Below are 17,921 nucleotides of genomic sequence, written 5' to 3' on the forward strand. Positions count from 1 at the left end.
TCGGCAACGCCGCGCTTTGTCTACCTGGGTCAGCTCTCCTGCAAGTGTCTTGTTCTGGGTCTATTTAGTGCTATGACTTCTGCACTTTTTGCAGGTGGTTTTGCTGCTTCAAGTGGCCCCAAGCATAGTGCAGAAGTGCTGTCTACTGTTCCTAAGCAAAGAATGTCAAAAGGCACCAGGATAGTCAAAAGGGGAAGCAGCCCAAATGTCCATCAATAGAGGAATGGATAAACAAAATGTGGTGCATCCACGTAATGCAGGATGATTCAGCCTTAAAAAGGAATGAGACCGGGTGCAGTGGCTCATGCCTGTAATCCCAGCACTTTGGGAGGCTGAGGCAGGCAGATCACCTGAGGTCAGGAGCTCAAGACCATCTTGGCCAACAAGGTGAAACCCTGTCTCTACTAAAAATACAAAAATTAGCCGGGCATGGTGGCAGGCGCCTGTAATCCCAGCTACTTGGGAGGTTGAGGCACAAGAATCGCTTGAACCGGGGAGGCAGAGGTTGCAGTGAGCTGAGATCACACTACTGCACTCCAGACTGGGCAACAGAGTGAGACTCCATCTCCAAAACAAACAAACAAAAAGGAAAGAAATTCTGACATAGGCTACAACATGGACGAACCTTAAGGACATTGCACTAAGTGAAACAAGTCAGTCACGAAAGGACAAATCTCAAGTGATTTCACTTCCATGAAGTACCGAGAATATGCAAATTCATGGAGACAGCGGAAGAGAGATTATCAGGGGTTGGGGATGGGAGAATGGGGAGTTTCATTCATAACATTAACAATCATTGTCAGGCTCAGTGGCTCACGCCTGTAATCCCAGCACTCTGGGCGGCCGAGGCAGGTGGATCACCTGAGGTCAGGAGTTTGAGACCAGCCTGGCCAACATGGTGAAACCTGTCTCTACTAATACAAAAATTAGCCAGGGGTGGTGGCGCAGGCCTATAGTTCCAGCTACTTAGGATGCTGAGGCGCAAGAATCACTTGAACCCTGGAGGCAGCGAGCCAAGATTGCACCACTGCACTCCAGCCTGGGCAATAAAGTGAGACTCCCTCTCAAAAAAAAAAAAAAAAAAAACACCAAAAGACCAAAAAAACAGGCAGTTACTGTTTAATGGGTACCGTGTTTCAGTTTCGAAAGATGAAAAAGTTCTGGAGATGGAAGCAGGAGACTACAGCACAACTGTGAGTGTCCTTAATGACACTGAACTGCACACTTAGAGTTCAAATGGCAAATTTTATGTTACATATATTTCACCAAAAAAATTGTTTAAAGCGCACCAGGAGATAGAAGACAAAAAGAAGAGGGCATAGAAGGAAAAGAGGGACTGCAGGGGACCTGGGTCCAAAATACAGGAGCAAAGGAAAGGGCCTGGTTATAGCTAGAAAAGAGAAGGCCAGGAGAGTCCCCAGGTCACAGGCAGGTGAGTCCCTAGGGATGGAAGGGGATTGGTGGAGAAGGAAAGAACCCAGCAGAGAAATGGATTGGGCTGGGCTGGGCTGGGCCAGGCTGTGTACTCAGTTAGAAACAAACAGATCCCACTGTGATTTTGGAAGGGCCAGGGCCTGCTGAAGGCCAGAAAAGGGCCCTTCTCAGACAACAAGACCAAGAAAACCTAGGTGTCCCGGGGCCTGAGCTCCCACTGCTGGAGTCCCTTCCTCTTGCTGAGCAGTGCCCCTTCCTCTCCTGAAATGCAACAAGTTCTCGGGGAAAGGCCACACGAAGTCCTGGACACATTAAAGATGCCTCAGAGTTCTGTGACCTGAGTTAAACCTGCCTCTCACCAGCTACGTTGCACAGCTGTTCAGCAACTTACTGAACCTCCCCAAAGCTTCTGTTTCATCACCTGTCAAATGGGGATGAGCATTCCTGCCTGCAGAGCCACTGAGGATTGAGAAAAGCAAATAAAGCCCCTGCAAGGCAATGCACGGCAGCACCACGCCGGCCATCCTTTGGTGTGGCTCATCACGCCCGGCTTCAGGACAGGACAGGAACGGGGAGCAGGTGAGAGGAGGGGAGGCCCCACAATCCTTCCCAGGCTAAGGAGATGCTGGAACAAAAGTCAGAGAGCTGGAGCCCTTGAGCAATGCCTGGTCAAAGAGAGAGGAAAAGGAAGGGAAGGGAGAAAGAGAGAGAGAGCAGGAAGGGGAGAAAGAGAGAGAGAGCAGGAAGGGGAGAAAGAGAGAGAGAGAGAGAGAGGCACCATGGGGCAGAGATTTAGCATTTGGGCTCTGGACTCAGACGCCTGAGCTCAGATCCTGGCCCAGCCTCACAAGGACCTGGGAGTTCTGAGCAAGCTACTCTAATCCTCAGCGTCCTCCCAACCACTGAAGAGGCACCAGTGCAATCTCAATCTCCCCAAATAACGGCCGTGAAGATTGAATTCCATCATGTCCATCAGACAGGAGCACAGAGCCCGGCCCACAGAGGGGCTCCTCGCACATTCACGGTCCTTGCCCTGTAGTCATCAGGAGGGATGATGGAGGGCTGGACGGAGAGGAAGGAGCAGGAGGCCTGCAGGCTAGCAAGGTGGGAGGTAAATTCAGTAGGTGGAGATGGCCTGGGATGCAGGCCAGCTGGGAGGAGTCCCCAGTGGGAGGGGCAGCTCGGAGAGCAAGGGAGGGAGATAAGATTCCTAAATGCTGCAGGCCCCAGCCCAGGCCCAACCCAAGCAGTCTCTTCCCACCCAGCCCCCAGGCCCAGGCGGCGGTGGGGTGGTGAGTACTTGCCTGGAACCAGCATCCCATCTCCTCAGCTCTCAGGGAAGTAGAAGCTGGGAACCCCGCCCCCAACCCCTTCCGCATCAGGGGCGTAGGTGTCTGCAGGCCCCACCCAACACAGACAGGAAGTGGGTCAACGCAAGTGGTGAACAGAGCCCTTGCCCCTGGCCTCCCCTCAGCCTCTGGACAAAGCTGTGATGAAACAGGTTTAGTTCCGGAGCAGCACCCGGCCCAGAGGCCCCTCGAAACAGGTACCCAGAGGAAGGCAAATTAGCCTCCAAGCGCAGCTTTGCCACGGATTCGTGGTGCCTCTTGAGCCAGTCACTTCCCCTCTCTGGGCCTCAGTGCCTCCATTTGCAAAAACAAAAGGTGGCGGGGTGTAATACTATTCAGAAAAAAAAAAAAAAAGAAATGAGCTGACCAGGGATGGAGGTTCACGCCTGTAATCCCAGCACTTTGGGAGGCTGAGGTGGGCAGATCATCTGAGGTCAGGAATTTAAGACCAGCCTGGCATCTTGGTGAAACACAAAATGGTGTGTCTACTAAAAATATAAAAATTAGCCGGGCATGGTGGCACGTGCCTGTAATCCCAGCTACTTGGGAGGCTGAGGCAGGAGAATCACTTGAACCCAGGAGGCAGAAGTTGCAGTGAGCCGAGATCGCACCATTGCACTCCAGCCTGGGTGACAGAGCGAGACTTTGTCTCAAAAAAAAGAAATGAGCTATGAAAAGACATGGAGGAAACTCAAATGCGTATTACTTAGTGAGAGAAGCCAGTCTGAAAAGGCCACGTAGTGTATGATTCCAACCATATGACATTCTAGAAAAGGCAAAACTACAGAGACAGTCAAAAGATCAATGGTTGCCAGAAGTGGGAAGGAGGGATGAATAAACGGAACCTGGAGGATGTGGGGAACAGTGACGCTCTTCTGCATGACACTGTAATGGTGGGTACACATTATTACCCATGTGCCAAAACCCAGAGTGGACAACACCAACAGGGGACCCTAATGTGAACTATGGACTCTAATAATGTGCTGGCCAGGCGCCGTGGCTCACGCCTGTTATCCTAGCACTTTGGGAGGCTGAGGCGGGCAGATCACCTGACGTCGGGAGTTCAAGACCAGCCTGACCAACGTGGGGAAACCCTGTCTCTACTAAAAATACAGAATTAACTGGGTGTGGTGGTGCATACCTATAATCCCAGCTATTTGAGAGGCTGAGGCAGGAAAATTGCTTGAACCCAGGAGGCAGAGATTGCGGTGAGCTGAGATCGCTCCATTGCACCCCAGCCTGGGCAACAAAAGCGAGACTCTGTCTCTAATAATAATAATGTGCCGATATTGGCTCACTAATTGCAACAAACGTACATCAACTGCAACAAATGCAAGATGTTAAGACTAGGAGAAACTGACTGGGGGTGGGCTAAGAATGTATCTACGGGAACTCTGTACTTTCTGCTCAAGTTTTCTGTAAACCCCAAACTACTCAAAATTAGTCTTTTTTTTTTTAAGGTTCAGAGTAAGACTTTTTCTCCTCAGGGCCTTTCTTCAGGGTTCTAGAATAAAGCAAAAGTTGCCATGACAGGGATACTAAGAAATAAATAAATACAAAATTTAAAAAGTAAAATAAAGCAAAAGTTACGAAAATACAGTACTTCAGAGGCAAAAGTACTGAACCAAACCAGTTGGCTTCACTTTAAGTAGGGGTGTCCTAGGAAAATGCAGATCTGAAAATATTAATAGATTTAGTCTAGCAGTAACTAACAGAAGCACTTGCCCTGGAATCCCATCAAAGCCAGCACACTTGTTTCCTCAGCCTCGGGGTGGGTTTGCCCTCAATCAGCTGCTGTCTCAAAGACAGGCAGGCTGGCCGGGCGTGGTGGCTCACGCCTGTAATCCCAGCACTTTGGGAGGCGGAGGCGGGCGGATCACTAGGTCAGGAGATCGAGACCATCCTGGCTAACACAGTGAAACCCCGTCTCTACTAAAAATACAAAAAATTAGCCGGGCGTGGCGGCAGGCGCCTGTAGTCCCAGCTACTTGGGAGGCTGAGGCAGGAGAATGGCTTGAACCCGGGAGGCAGAGCTTGCAGTGAGCCGAGATTGTGCCACTGCACTCCAGCCTGGGCGACAGAGCGAGACTCCATCTCAAAAAAAAAAAAAAAAAAAAAGACTGGGAGGAGGAGCCAGGCAGAAGAGGGAGTCTCCACACCAGGGAACGCCTTCTAGGACCCAGAGCCTCAGGGAGCCACAGGACGTCCCGGAGGCAGTGGGGGCACTAGGAGCTCCAGGAGAGTAGGGCTCTCCGGCTCTGCCCTACTCTCCAGCCCTACACCCTAAGCACCTCCGGAAAAGCATCTGCACCCCCAGGGGGAAGAATGAAGACTTGAGCATCTGGACTGGGCCATGGCTCTGAGGACATAGGAGTAGGCGGGGTTAGAATGAGCTTGGACAAGAGGTGGGAGGCGGCATCCATCCTGGCCTTGGTCATTTTTCATAGAAGTCTTCCGTCCCAGAGCCACCCTGCCTGGTCAGGGATAGGAAGGAAGATTATGATGTTTCAGACATTCTGTTAATAGCTCAAAGCTGGCCAGGAACGGTGGTTCACACCTGTAATCCCAGCACTTTGGGAGGCCCAGGCAGGTGGATCACCTGAGGTCAAGAGTTCGAGACCAACCTGGCCAACATGGCGAGACCCCCCATCTCTACTAAAAATACAAAAATTAGCCAGGCGTGGTGGCTCAAGCCTGTAATTCCAGCTACTCGGGAGGCTAAGGCACCTTGAAAACCTGGGAGGCAGAGGCTGCAGTGAGCCAAGATCATGACACTACACTCCGGTCTGGGCGACAGGGTGAGACTCTGTCTCAGAAAAAAGAAAACAAAACAGCTGGAAGCCTTCACTCAGACCCTAGGCTGAGGTTACCATCCCAGAGGACCCATCCTGACCCAGAAAACTCGCCCCCACTGATTCCGTCTTGCACTAGCCACACACCCAGTACCTTACTCCTGCAGGCCTGCCAGTTACCACGCCTCCCATTCCAGAAGGCATGGTCATGCAGTTTGGAAACAAGGCCATGGAAGTGGTTGAAATGCAGGCTGGACATGAACATTTGTTTTTCTGGATGGGGCCAGCCCGGCCTGACCCAGCAGGCCATCAGCAGCAGACCAGGTGCAGCCCGCCAGGCAGGAAGGATGCCTGGCAAACCAAAATTCCCACCTGTGCCTCTCATCTGAACCATGCTCTATGCCAGGAACAGAGCTTCTTGGAAGGCTCCGTGACACCTCTTTTTCACAGGTCATTCTCTAGGTGTACCCCACTCCTCATTCCTGGTCCCATCTTGCACTGTGAGAAAGGCCACAGCTCAGGACACCAAACTCTTACACCTCACTTTCAGAGTTCCTCACTCCCATCATCTTGTGAAGATTTTCTCCATAAATTAATTTTCTCCAAACATCTGCAAATCACATATCTGACTGTCCTGACAAAGAACCTGTATCCAGAATATTAAAGAACTCTCAGAACAACAGCTGGGCATGGTGGCACACACCCACAACTGTGGGAGGCCCAGGTGGGTGGACTGCTTGAGCCAGGAGTTCAAGACCAGCCTAGGCAACATGGCGAAACCTCATCTCTACAAAAAGTACAAAAATTAGCCAAGTGTGGTGGCGTGTGCCTGTGGTCCCCACTATTCAGGAGGCTGAGGTGGGAGGGACACTTGAGCCTGGGTGGTCAAGGCTGCAGTGAGCTATGACCTTGCTGAGTGAACGAAGCAAGGATCCAAAGAGCTATGTAACTGCATGATTCCATTTGTGAGACATTCTTGAAAGGCAAAATTATAGGAATGAACAGATCAGTGTGGCCAGCGGATGGCATGAGGGGAAGGGGGAGGGATGACCTCCAAGGGGCCACTGCATGATGGAATCGTTTGGGGGATGGAATAGTCTTTACCTTGATGGTGGTGGTGAAAACACATTCTGTGCATTTGTCAACATCTACTATTTACCAAAAACAGTGTATTTTGCTGTATGTATGTTAAAAATAAATTTAGGGAAAGATTCACTCTATTTTATAGAGCGAGATGTTATTCTACAGGCGCAGTGGCTCACGCCTGTAATCCCAGCACTTTGGGAGGCGGAGGCGGGCAGATCACCTGAGGTCAGGAGTTCGAGACCAACCTGACCAACATGGAGAAACCCTGTCTCTACTAAAAATACAAAAAATTAGCTGAGTGTGGTGGCACATGCCTGTAATCCCAGCTACTTGGGAGGCTGAGGCAGGAGAATTGCTTGAACCCAGGAGGCGGAGGTTGCAGAGAGCCGAGATTGCACCATTGCACTCCAGCCTGGGCAACAAAAGTGAAACTCCATCTCAAAAAAAAAAAAAAAAAAAAAAAAGAGAGAAAGAAAGAAAAAAGGGTATAAAAATAAAACCCGCGGCCGGGCAGGGTGGCTCATGTCTGTAATCCCAGCACTTTGGGAGGCCGCGGTGGGCAGATCACAAGGTCAGGAGATGGAGACCATCCTGGCTAACATGGTGAAACCCTGTCTCTACTGAAAATACAAAAAATTAGCCAGGTGTGGTGGTGGGCGCCTATAGTCCCAGCTACTCAGGAGGCTGAGGCAGGAGAATGGCATGAACCCAGGAGGCGGAGCCTGCAGTGAGCCGAGATCACGCCACAGCACTCCAGCCTGGGCCACAGAGCGAGACTCTGTCAAAAAAAATAAAATAAAATAAAATAAAAATAAAAATAAAACCCACAAAAACCATAAAACCCACTTAGCTCCCCTCCTCTCATCACTTCATGACAGTAGCCCTCAAATCACATTTTCTCTGTCTTCTCAAGGATAGTTCTGTTTCTTTTCCTCTCTGTCTGCCTCCCTCTCTCTTACACACATACATGCTTGTCAGAACCCCACCCATTCTCAAAGCCAGCTCAACTGCCTCCTCCTCTTGGGACAGAATCGATCATCCTTTACCAGGTACTGCCACAGACCCTGTTTGTGAATGTTCTTTCGTCTTGCAGCATGTTATTCCTAGCTTCACAGTCCATTTCCCTGCAAGTTCCGTGAGGACAGGAACCAGGGCTTCTGTTCCATACTCCTTCTGCACCTGGCACAGTGCCAGGCACACCGTGGGTGCTGTGGCTGCTGTGGATTGGGTGAGGGCAGGTGCAATCGGAGGGAGTTGATGCCAAGAAAGGAGAGCTGGCTGTGCTGGGCTGGCAGTGCCCTGAGGAGGTATAGGAGGCACTGGTACGGCTTACTTCTTCTCTTGCATAAGCAGCAACTATTGCTTCAACCTCCAAGTGCTGGAAGTGACCCCACCTCTCATTCCAGCATGAGGTCATGCAATTTATGATGGAGCATTTCCGAGGATGCTTTTGCTTCCCGCATGCCACCCGGCACAGTTCAAGCCCCAGGCAGACAGATGCTCAGGATGCACCTGCTGAGGGATGGGAACCTGTCTTGTCATCAGGATGCTGTCATTTCTCACTTCCAGAAGGCAGGCACTCTTTACAGCAAAGAGTAGACTAGGATCTTCGGATCTGAAGTCCATTTCATTAGGGAGAACTACCACAGTACAGGCGTAGACTATCAGTAACTCCACAGGGCCATTCTACGATTGGGTTTTTCCACACACATCATTGACCCCCTACCTCTTACATATTCCAGCTTCGACAGTTTTTAAGAACCATTTATAGGTCATTTATTTGACAAACACTTACGCAGTGGTTATTATGTGCTGGGAAAGAACTAAGCCCTTTACAGATATTAACTCATCTAGTCTTCACATACACCGTATGAGGCTGGTTCTACTAACCTTATTATCCCACCCAGGTGTTAAGTGGCAGAACAGAGATTCAAACCCAGGCAGGCTGGCTGGAAAGCCACACTGTGCCAACCACGGCCACTCGCCCCACGTGGTTACTGAACACAAGAAACGTGGTTAGTCCAAACCGAGATGTGTTAAGTGTACAATGCACACTACAGTTGTAACGCTTTGTGTGAAAAAAAGGTAAACTACCAGGCCGGGCGCGGTGGCTCACGCTTGTAATCCCAGCACTTTGGGAGGCCGAGGCGGGCGGATCACGAGGTCAGGAGATCGAGACCACGGTGAAACCCCGTCTCTACCAAAAATACAAAAAATTAGCCGGGCGCGGTGGCGGGCGCCTGTAGTCCCAGCTACTCGGAGAGGCTGAGGCAGGAGAATGGCGTGAACCCGGGAGGCGGAGCTTGCAGTGAGCCGAGATCGCGCCACTGCACTCCAGCCTGGGTGACAGAGCGAGACTCCGTCTCAAAAAAAAAAAAAAAAAAAAAAAAAAAAAGTAAACTACCTCATTGATACTGACTATTGATCACATGTTAAAATGATAATATTGTAGACATAGGTTAAATAATATATTATTACAATGCATTTTACCAGTTAAGTTTTCCTTTCTTTTTTAGAGGCAGGGTTCTCGCTATGTTGCCCAGACTGTTCTCAAACCCCTGGGCTCAAGCAATTCTCTCACCTCAGCCTCCTGAGTACCTGGGACCATAGGCAAAAGCCACGGCACCCAGCTCTTTTTACTTTTTAAATGTAGCTCCCAGGCTTACGTTATGTTTCTATTGGACAGCACCACTCTGGAGTCTGCACTGACAGCCACTACTCTCTGAGGTTGTCGGGGGTCATCTTCTCCACCCTCCAGCCTCAGGGCAGGACCCAGATTCCGCCTGTTCCTAACACCGTGCTCACTTGGACAAAGGCGATGGCAGCCACGCAATAATTCCCGTATCTCCCCATTCTGCTTCCTCTGACTGCTCAGACACCGCGCCCATGTCCCAAGCCTTGCCTCAGCTCCAGGCGCTGCTTCGTTCTACCTCCCTGTAGCAGGAACCCCAAAGTGTTTTATCTAGTGGAACCCCCGCACGCTGACATGTGGAGAAACTGAGGCCCAGGACCGCAGAATCTTCGAGGAAGCAGTGGCCCTGGAGGTGACCTAGTCCAATTTCCCATGCAAGGCAGAGACTCCTCCAAAGCATCCCTGACAGATTCTACATAATGAAACTCTGTGCACAGTAGGCCTTTGGTATCTGTGGGGGATTAGTTCCAAGGCCTCGAAGGATACTAAAACCCCAGGACGCTCAAGTCCCTCATATAAAATGGTACAGTGTTTGCATATAACTTACGCACATCCTCCCGTGTGCTTTAAATCATTTCTAGAGAACTTATCATACCTAACACAACGCATGCACGTCACTTCATTTGCATGGATTCAATGCAGCATTCAGTGAGCAGCAAATTCAAGTTTTGCCTTTTGGAACTCTGTGGAATTTTTTCCCCTGAACACTGTCGATCCAGGGTTGGTTGAATCCATGTGGAACCCACAGATACAGAGGGCCCACTAGTTTTATGTGGTTCTACATAATAAAGTAATAGACTTCAGGTCAGACGGACCTCATCTGCCACTGCTGCAAAGCGTGCCTACCTTCCAGAAGTGAGAAATGACAGCATCCAGATGCTGGACAGGTTCTAAGTCCTCATCCAGCCTCTGTTAAGACACTCACAGGCACGGTGCAGTGGCTCATACCTGTAATCCCAGCACTTTGGGAGGCTGAAGCTGGAGGATCACTTGAGGTGAGGAGTTTAAGACCAGCCTGGGCAAAATAAAGACAGCAAGACCTTGTCTCTACAAAAAGTTTTAAAAATCGGCAGGGCCTGGTGGCACATACCTGTCATCCCAGCTACTTGGGAGACTGAGGCAGGAGGACCATCTGAGCGCAGAAGTTTGAGGCTACAGTGAGCTATGTTCACACCACTGCACCCCAGCCTGGGCAACAGAGAAAGATCCTATCTAGTAAAACAAAATAAAACAAAAAAACACCAGCCTGGGAAACACAGCAAGATCCCGTCTCTATAAAAAATAAGCCGGGTGCGGTGGCTCACGCTTGTCATCCCAGCACTTTGGGAGGCTGAGGCGGGCGGATCACGAGGTCAGGAGATCGAGACCACGGTGAAACCCCGTCTCTACTAAAAATACAAAAAATTAGCCGGGCGTGGTGGCGGGCGCCTGTAGTCCCAGCTACTCGGAGAGGCTGAGGCAGGAGAATGGCGTGAACCCGGGAGGCGGAACTTGTAGTGAGCCGAGATTGCGCCACTGCACTCCAGCCTGGGCGACAGAGCGAGACTCCATCTCAAAAAAAAAAATAAAAAAATAAATAAAAATAATAAAAATTAAAAAAAAAAAAAAAAGGTTAGGCGGGCATGGCATCATGTGTGGTCCCAGCTACTGAGACCTGAGTAGCTGAGAAAGCTGAGGTGGGAGGATCACTTGGGCCCAGGAGGTTGAGGCCACAGTGAGCTGTGACTGCAACACTGCACTCTAGCCTGGGTGACAGAGTTAAGACCCTGTCTCACAAAAAAAAAAAAAAAAAGGCCAGGCGCAGTGGCTTACACCTGTAATCCCAGCACTTTGGGAGGCCGAGGCAGGCAGATACCTGAGGTCGGGAGTTTGAGACCAGCCTCACCAACATGTAGAAACCCTATCTTTACTAAAAATACAAAATTAGCCGGGCATGGTGGCAAATGCCTGTAATTCCAGCTACTCAGAAGGCTGTGGCAGGAGAATTGCTTGAACCCTGAAGGTGGAGGTTGCGGTGAGTCGAGATCGCAGCATTGCACTCCAACCTGAGCAAAAAGAGCGAAACTCCGTCTCAACAAAAAAAAAAAAAAAAAAGACCCACATTTTTGAGATCAGATCACCGGTGGGGGGTAGGGGAAGACCCACGAAAATGACGAGCTCAATACTTAACAGCTCAGGAAATATAAACTTTCCAAAACCAGATGTGGCTTCCAATGTGGCCGGAGGGTCATAGAACTTAGTGGGTTAAGGTTTCCCTCGACACAGACCTTACCACAGCACTGGCCCACACAGGCTTACGGTTTAACGGGGCAGTTTAAGAGTCAGATTGACCTGGGTACAAACTCCAACTGCAGTATAACTTCTACAGTGTCCCCTCTGTAAAGTAGAGGTTAAAAAACAAAACAAAAACAAACCAAACCTTTCTCACAGGGCTAAGAGGATGAAATGAGATGATGAAGGCAGAAATGTCTAGAATAATGGTCTAGCACCTAACAGGCATTAAAATGTTCATTTCCCTCTTCCTTCCTTCTTCAGCCAAAAACTCCAAGCCTTTTCCCTCAACGTGAATTAATAGTAAGTCCCACTCTATTCTAGACTTACATAATTGATGTTTGAACTTAAATGCAGGATGTTACACTTAGATCTATTACATTTCTTCTTGAGATAAGTATATGTTCACCATTGCTCAATGTCAAGTAATTTTTAAAAGCTAAAAACTAAAAACAATTTTTTAAAGTCAGTAGGGCATAGTTAAATATAGTATAGTCATAGAATGAAATGTTACTCGGATCCTTAAAATTATGGTTTTAAATATTTTTTATGACATGCACTATTACCCATTAGATAGCATTCAGTAGGGAAAAAAAAAACGGGATAGAGTATAATTGCAATTCTGTTAAAATATATAGATTTGCATGAACACAAATTTGGAAGGACATTCACCTAAATACCAGCCCTCCCAAATTATAGTATTATGTATCATTTTTTTCCTTTATGCCTTTCTTTATTTCCCAGGGTTTCTACAATGTACATGTATTAATTTTACGAGAGAAATATTTTTAAACTTCGTCTTTCTACTTAATGGCAGCATTCCAGTCAATTGAGATGATTATGAACCCTGGTTCTATCAGCCAATGTTTGCTACCCTCAATGCCCACGGGAATGAGAAACAGGGCTGGGTGCGGTGGTTCACTCCTGTAATGCCAGCACTTTGGGAGGCCAAGGCAGGTGGATCACCTGAGGTCGGGAGTTCAAGACCAGCCTGGCCAGCATGGTGAAGCCCCATTTCTACTAAAAATTAGCCAGGCGTGGTGGGATGTGCTTGTAATCCCAGCTACTCGGGAAGCTGAGGCAGGAGAATCACTTGAACCCAGGAGGCGGAGGTTGCAGTGAGCCAAGATCGCACCATTGTACTCCGGCCTGGGCAATAGGGCGAGACTCCATCTCAAAAAAAAGAAATAGGCCGGGCATGGTGGCTCACACCTGTAATACCAGCACTTTGGGAGGCCAAGGCGGGCAGATCACAATGTCAGGAGTTCGAGACCAGTCTGACCAATATGGTGAAACCCTGTTTCTACTAAAAATACAAAAAATTAGCTGGGCATGGTGGCGTGTGCTTGTAATCCCAGCTACTCGGGAGGCTGAGGCATGAGAATTGCTTGAACTCAGGAGGCAGAGGTTGCAGTGAGCCAAGATGACGCCACTGCACTCCAGCCTGGTAACAGAGCGAGACTCCATCTCAAAAAAAGAAAAAGAAATGAGAAACAGAAGACACAGGCCACACAGGCTCCTGGGAGAGGCTCGTATCTATGGAAAACATAGAGGACTAAGCCAAAGAGAGCCCTACGGCACATCACGGGAACCTCCTCACAGTAACACAAGCTCAGGAGTCAGGAGTCAGCGTCCAGCGTAGTGGGTCAAGCAGTCACACATCCATCTCCCTGCTGTATCAGCCAGACCACACCGCTTTCTCTTGTACCAAGAAGATCATTAGACTGAAAAGCCTTACTGAACATTCCTCCACTCAAATTAGAGTTGTTTTCTCCAAGACTTCGTAGAGTGAACCCATGTTGGCTACTAGGTATCTCAACTTCATTTTCACACTCTCCACATACTGTTTGTTCAAAAATCTAACCTAGCCTGAGTGCAACCATGTACACCTGCAGTCCCAGCTACTGAGGGGGCTGAGGTGGGAGGATTGCTTGATCCTGGGAGGTCAAGGCTGCATAAGCCATGACTGCATCACTGCACTCCATCCTGGGTGACAGAGCAAGACACTGTCTATGATAATAATAACAATGATAATTTTAAAAAATTTATTACACTGAAATTATTTTTGATAATACTAGGGTTTAAGAAAACACCAACATTAACTTCATTTTTTTTTTTTAAGGTAGCTACTAGAAAATTTTAAATTGGCAGGGCATGATGGCTCACATCTGTAATTCCAGCACTTTGGGAGGCCAAGGCAGGAGGATTGCTTGAGCCCAGGAGTTTGAGGCCTGCCTGGACAACAAAGCGAGACCCTACCTCTACAAAAAAACTTTACGAATTAGCCAGGTGTGGTGGCGCATACCTGTAGCCCCAGCTACTCAGGTAAAGGCAATGAGGACTGCTTGAGCCCAGAGTACAAGGAGTGAGCCATGATTGCACCACTGAACTCCAGCCTGGGTGACACAGTGAGACTGTCTCAAAAAAATAAAAAATAATTAAAAAACAAAATCTAACCTAGAATTGGGCAAGGAATCAATTCTAGGAGTCTGCCATTTCCAGGGTCCCCATCTTGCTCCCTTGAAGAAACAAATCAAGACAGCATGTGTTGTCTGTCCTACTCCTACCCTCCTTCCAGGTCCTGGCAGTGGTTCTGGGGTCACTCCTACACCTTCTCTCGGGACCCCAAAACCTATCTGTGAGAATCCGGCAACCTGAACTCAGGAAAAGCAGCTCATGTGGTCTGACTCACAATTCTCTCAGGGCAAGCTGTGGCCTTCTCACAAAGTCTGGTCGACCCTTACAAAGACGGAGGCAAGATAAGAGTCCTCCGCCTCCAGAACGTTCCACCCACTGTCTCGCTCCGCCTGTGGCTAAAGAAATCCCTCATGGCCAGGCGCGCGGTGACTCACGCCTGTAATCCCAGCACTTTGGGAGGCCGAGGCGGGTGGATCACCTGAGGTCGGGAGTTCAAGAGCAGCCTGGCCAACATGAAAATACCGTCTCTATTAAAAATACAAAAAAAAAAAAAAAAAAAAAGAGCCAGGTGTGCTGGCAGGCACCTGTAATCCCAGCTACTCAGAAGGCTGAGGCAGGAGAATCACTTGAATCCAGGAGACAGAGGTTGTGGTGTGCCAAGATTGCAGCATTGCACTCCAGCCTGGGTAACAAAAGCAAAACTCCGTCTCAAAAAAAAAAAAAGAAATCCCTCATGTTGTCCAGCGACCTCAGCCTGGGGACTCCCTGTCCAGAGCTTTGCCCACAACCCAACATCGCTGTTCCAGCCACAATTGTCCAAGGCTCACCGCCAAGGTGGAGATCAGCCAGGGAGCAACAATACCAGCCTTTTATCCCAGCCAGGATGATTCACAAAGACATCTCAGGGGCTTGAGGGGAAGGGGAAGACCAAGTCCTGGCAGGGGCGAGTGTGGCACGAGCGGAGGCTGGCAAACACGAGACCTGTGCAAGTAAGAGCCAAAAGCTCAGCACAGAACCGGCACTGAGCTCTAGCTTCACACTGAGTCAACGGCCCCCTTTGGAGGAGGGCCCCACCCCAGAGGCCCACGCTATGTGTCATCAGCCCCTCCCCAGCGCCCTCTGCACTGCCCCCAACCCTCTACCGGATATGCAATCCCATCCCCCAGGAGGGTCACCCCTGCCTCAGCGCAGCTCCCATTTCCTGCCCCTGGTGACTCCTCTGAAGTCTATTGTTCCCATGAAGTTTGGGTCAAAGGAAGCAGAGTCCCCACCCATGGGGGCCCGCCTGCCCACGCCAAGCCAAGGAGCCAGCCCCCGCTACAGGGAGCCTGGCCCATCCTCTGGCCCTTCCAGGAGCCCCCCTGTATTAAATGCAGGAGGACGTGGGCATAGATCTTGGAGACCTGAGTTCTAGTGGAAATTTTCCCAAATATCCAGTCCCTACCAGCTAAAGGCCCCAGGGCCAGATCACACAGGTGTGATTAGAATCTCCCAGATAGTAGCGGGAAAAACCAAAAGCAAGGGAAGAACTGTCATCTCAGAAGGGGTCCAGGCAAAACTGGAATTAGAAGATAGGAGCTGGAGACTGTGTGCTCCCCAGTGACAAAGCCCTGCCCCCACCTCCACCTGGGCCCCCCTGGCTGCTGACAGCCCCTCACCCCCCTTTACTGGAGAGCAGCTGTTCAGCTCCAATCTCAGAGCTTTAAAGGGAGCTGTCTTCCAACCCCTGCCAACAAAGGGTCATGGGGGCAAAGGAAGACAGGCAAGGTAAAGCCACCCTCACAGGCCCTGAATTTCCAACTGCCACTGGACTGACCTCAACTGCAGGAAAGGCAAGGTCCAAAGCTGGGGACCAACGTCCTCCACTTCCACTGGGAAGGAGGAGGAGGAGCCACAGGTTTGGCAACAGACACTGCTTTGTGACAGTCACCAGGGCAAGACTCCAGAGTGGAAATCAAAGGAGGTTGTGACATTTGCAACCCAGGAGATCTAAAAAGATACGGAGAACCTTCACCTGGCGGCTCATCAAGGGGAGAGGAGGGTGTGTTTTAAAGACCCGAGGGCCTCTTCCAGACTCCACAGATTCTACAGCGAGATGGCTCCTTCCCCAGAACAGCTATGCGCTTTCTGCCAGGACAGAGCAGAGTATTTCTGCCTCCTACCAACCTTATCTGAGCCACAAGGCATGGCCCAAGTCAGTCTGCTCCAGCTTCCGCGCCTGTTGGATGAAGGCGGCGGCTAGCGGGAGTAGGGGGTGTACAAGCACTGCAATCCACAGGGCAGGAGACAGAACGCCAAGAGGAGAGCATAGGTTCTAATCCCCGCTCTGCCACTCACCAGGGTTGCGGCATTAAGCAAGTTACTGTCCCTCTAGGGGCATCAGTTTCCCCATCTTTAAAATGGGAGACTTAGGCCAGGCGCAGTGGCTCACGCCTGCAATCCCAGCACTTTGGGAGGCCGAGGAGGATCACCTGAGGTCAGGAGTTCAAGACCAGCATGGCAAACATGGTGAAATCCCGCCTCTACTAAAAATACAAAAAACGGCTGGGAGTGGTGGCTCATGTCTATAATTTCAGCACTTTAGGAGGCTGAGGCGGACAGATCACCTGAGGTTGGGAGTTCAAGACCAGCCTGACCAACATGGAGAAACTCCGTCTCTACTAAAAATACAAAATTAGCCGGGAGTGGTGGCGCATGCCTATAATCCTAGCTACTTGGGAGGCTGAGGCAGGAGAATCGCTTGAACCCAGGAGATGGAGGTTGTAGTGAGCTGAGATCGCACCATTGCACTCCAGCCTAGGCAACAAGAGCAAAACTCCATCTCAAAAAAAAAAAAAAAAAAAAAAACAAATATATATATATATATATAAAACTAGCCGGCCGGGAGGCTGAGGCAGGAGAATCACTTGAACCCAGGAGGCGGAGGTTGCAGTAAGCCAAAATCATGCCACTGTACTCCAGCTTAGGCGACAGAGCGAGACTTCGTCTCAAAAATAAATTAAATAAAATAAAATGAAAATAAAGTAAAATAAAATAAAATGAAAATAAAGTAAATAAAATGGGGGACTTAGATGCTGACATTAGGGTATCTAATAATGTTCAGCAAGCTCACCCGAGGGCCAAGGCAAAACTGGAATCAGAAAATAGAAGCTGGACTCTGTTCTCTGGTGACAAAGCCCTGTCTGTCCCCCTCCCTCCTGACCTGGGCCACTAGGACCCTGGATTCCTAAGGACGCAGAACACAGCAGAACACAGCGTAGGGCCTGGCTCATAGTAAACGCTCGGTTCATGTTTGCTAAATGATAGACAGGGCAAGGTTTCTCAAACGGGGCTCAGAGAAACACTAACTGAAAAAACTCTAATCCCTGGGAAAAAGAGGTTCGTACTGAAATAAGCTTAGGAAACACTGCATACAACAGCTATCCTATGGAGTCCATGGGATGTGCCAGGCACTCTGCTACTGGGTGTGGGCTCTGCAAACATCGACCTTTCACAAGAAACTTTCTGGACAAAAAAGGTCCCCTCATATTACCCACCAAGAAACAGCCTGAGAGCCTTAAAGGTAGTGAGAGACTCAGGATTTGTACCCTGGTCTGCCTGACACCAAACCTGTGCCCTTTCCACTCCATCAGTGCCGCTTTAAGACCAGTCGCACACCAGGCCGAAGAGGTGAGAGGGTGAGGTGTTTCTCACGAGAACATCTACATCCTCAGGATGGATGGAGGAGCAAGGACAAGAACCCCCAACCCCCGAGACAGTTTCTGGCTCCTTCCTTCCAAGAAGCCCTACCCATTATATACACGTTGAAGCCCTCATGCAACAAGCTACTCATTCCTCTTCTCAAAGGAAGTGCTGAGTGTCTAGCAAGTTGGAAAGAAT

General features: G+C 49.6%; 1 protein-coding gene across 2 annotated transcripts in view; it reads right to left on the reverse strand.

Moving 5' to 3' along the window:
* The window catches only part of TEAD4 (TEA domain transcription factor 4), an 89,253-nt gene that overhangs the window by 70,136 nt on the left and 1,196 nt on the right, over positions 1-17,921 (reverse strand). The gene's annotated exons all lie outside the window — the stretch shown is intronic.

The sequence above is a fragment of the Symphalangus syndactylus genome, chromosome 5 (assembly GCF_028878055.3).
Source record: "Symphalangus syndactylus isolate Jambi chromosome 5, NHGRI_mSymSyn1-v2.1_pri, whole genome shotgun sequence".
NCBI lineage: Eukaryota > Metazoa > Chordata > Mammalia > Primates > Hylobatidae > Symphalangus > Symphalangus syndactylus.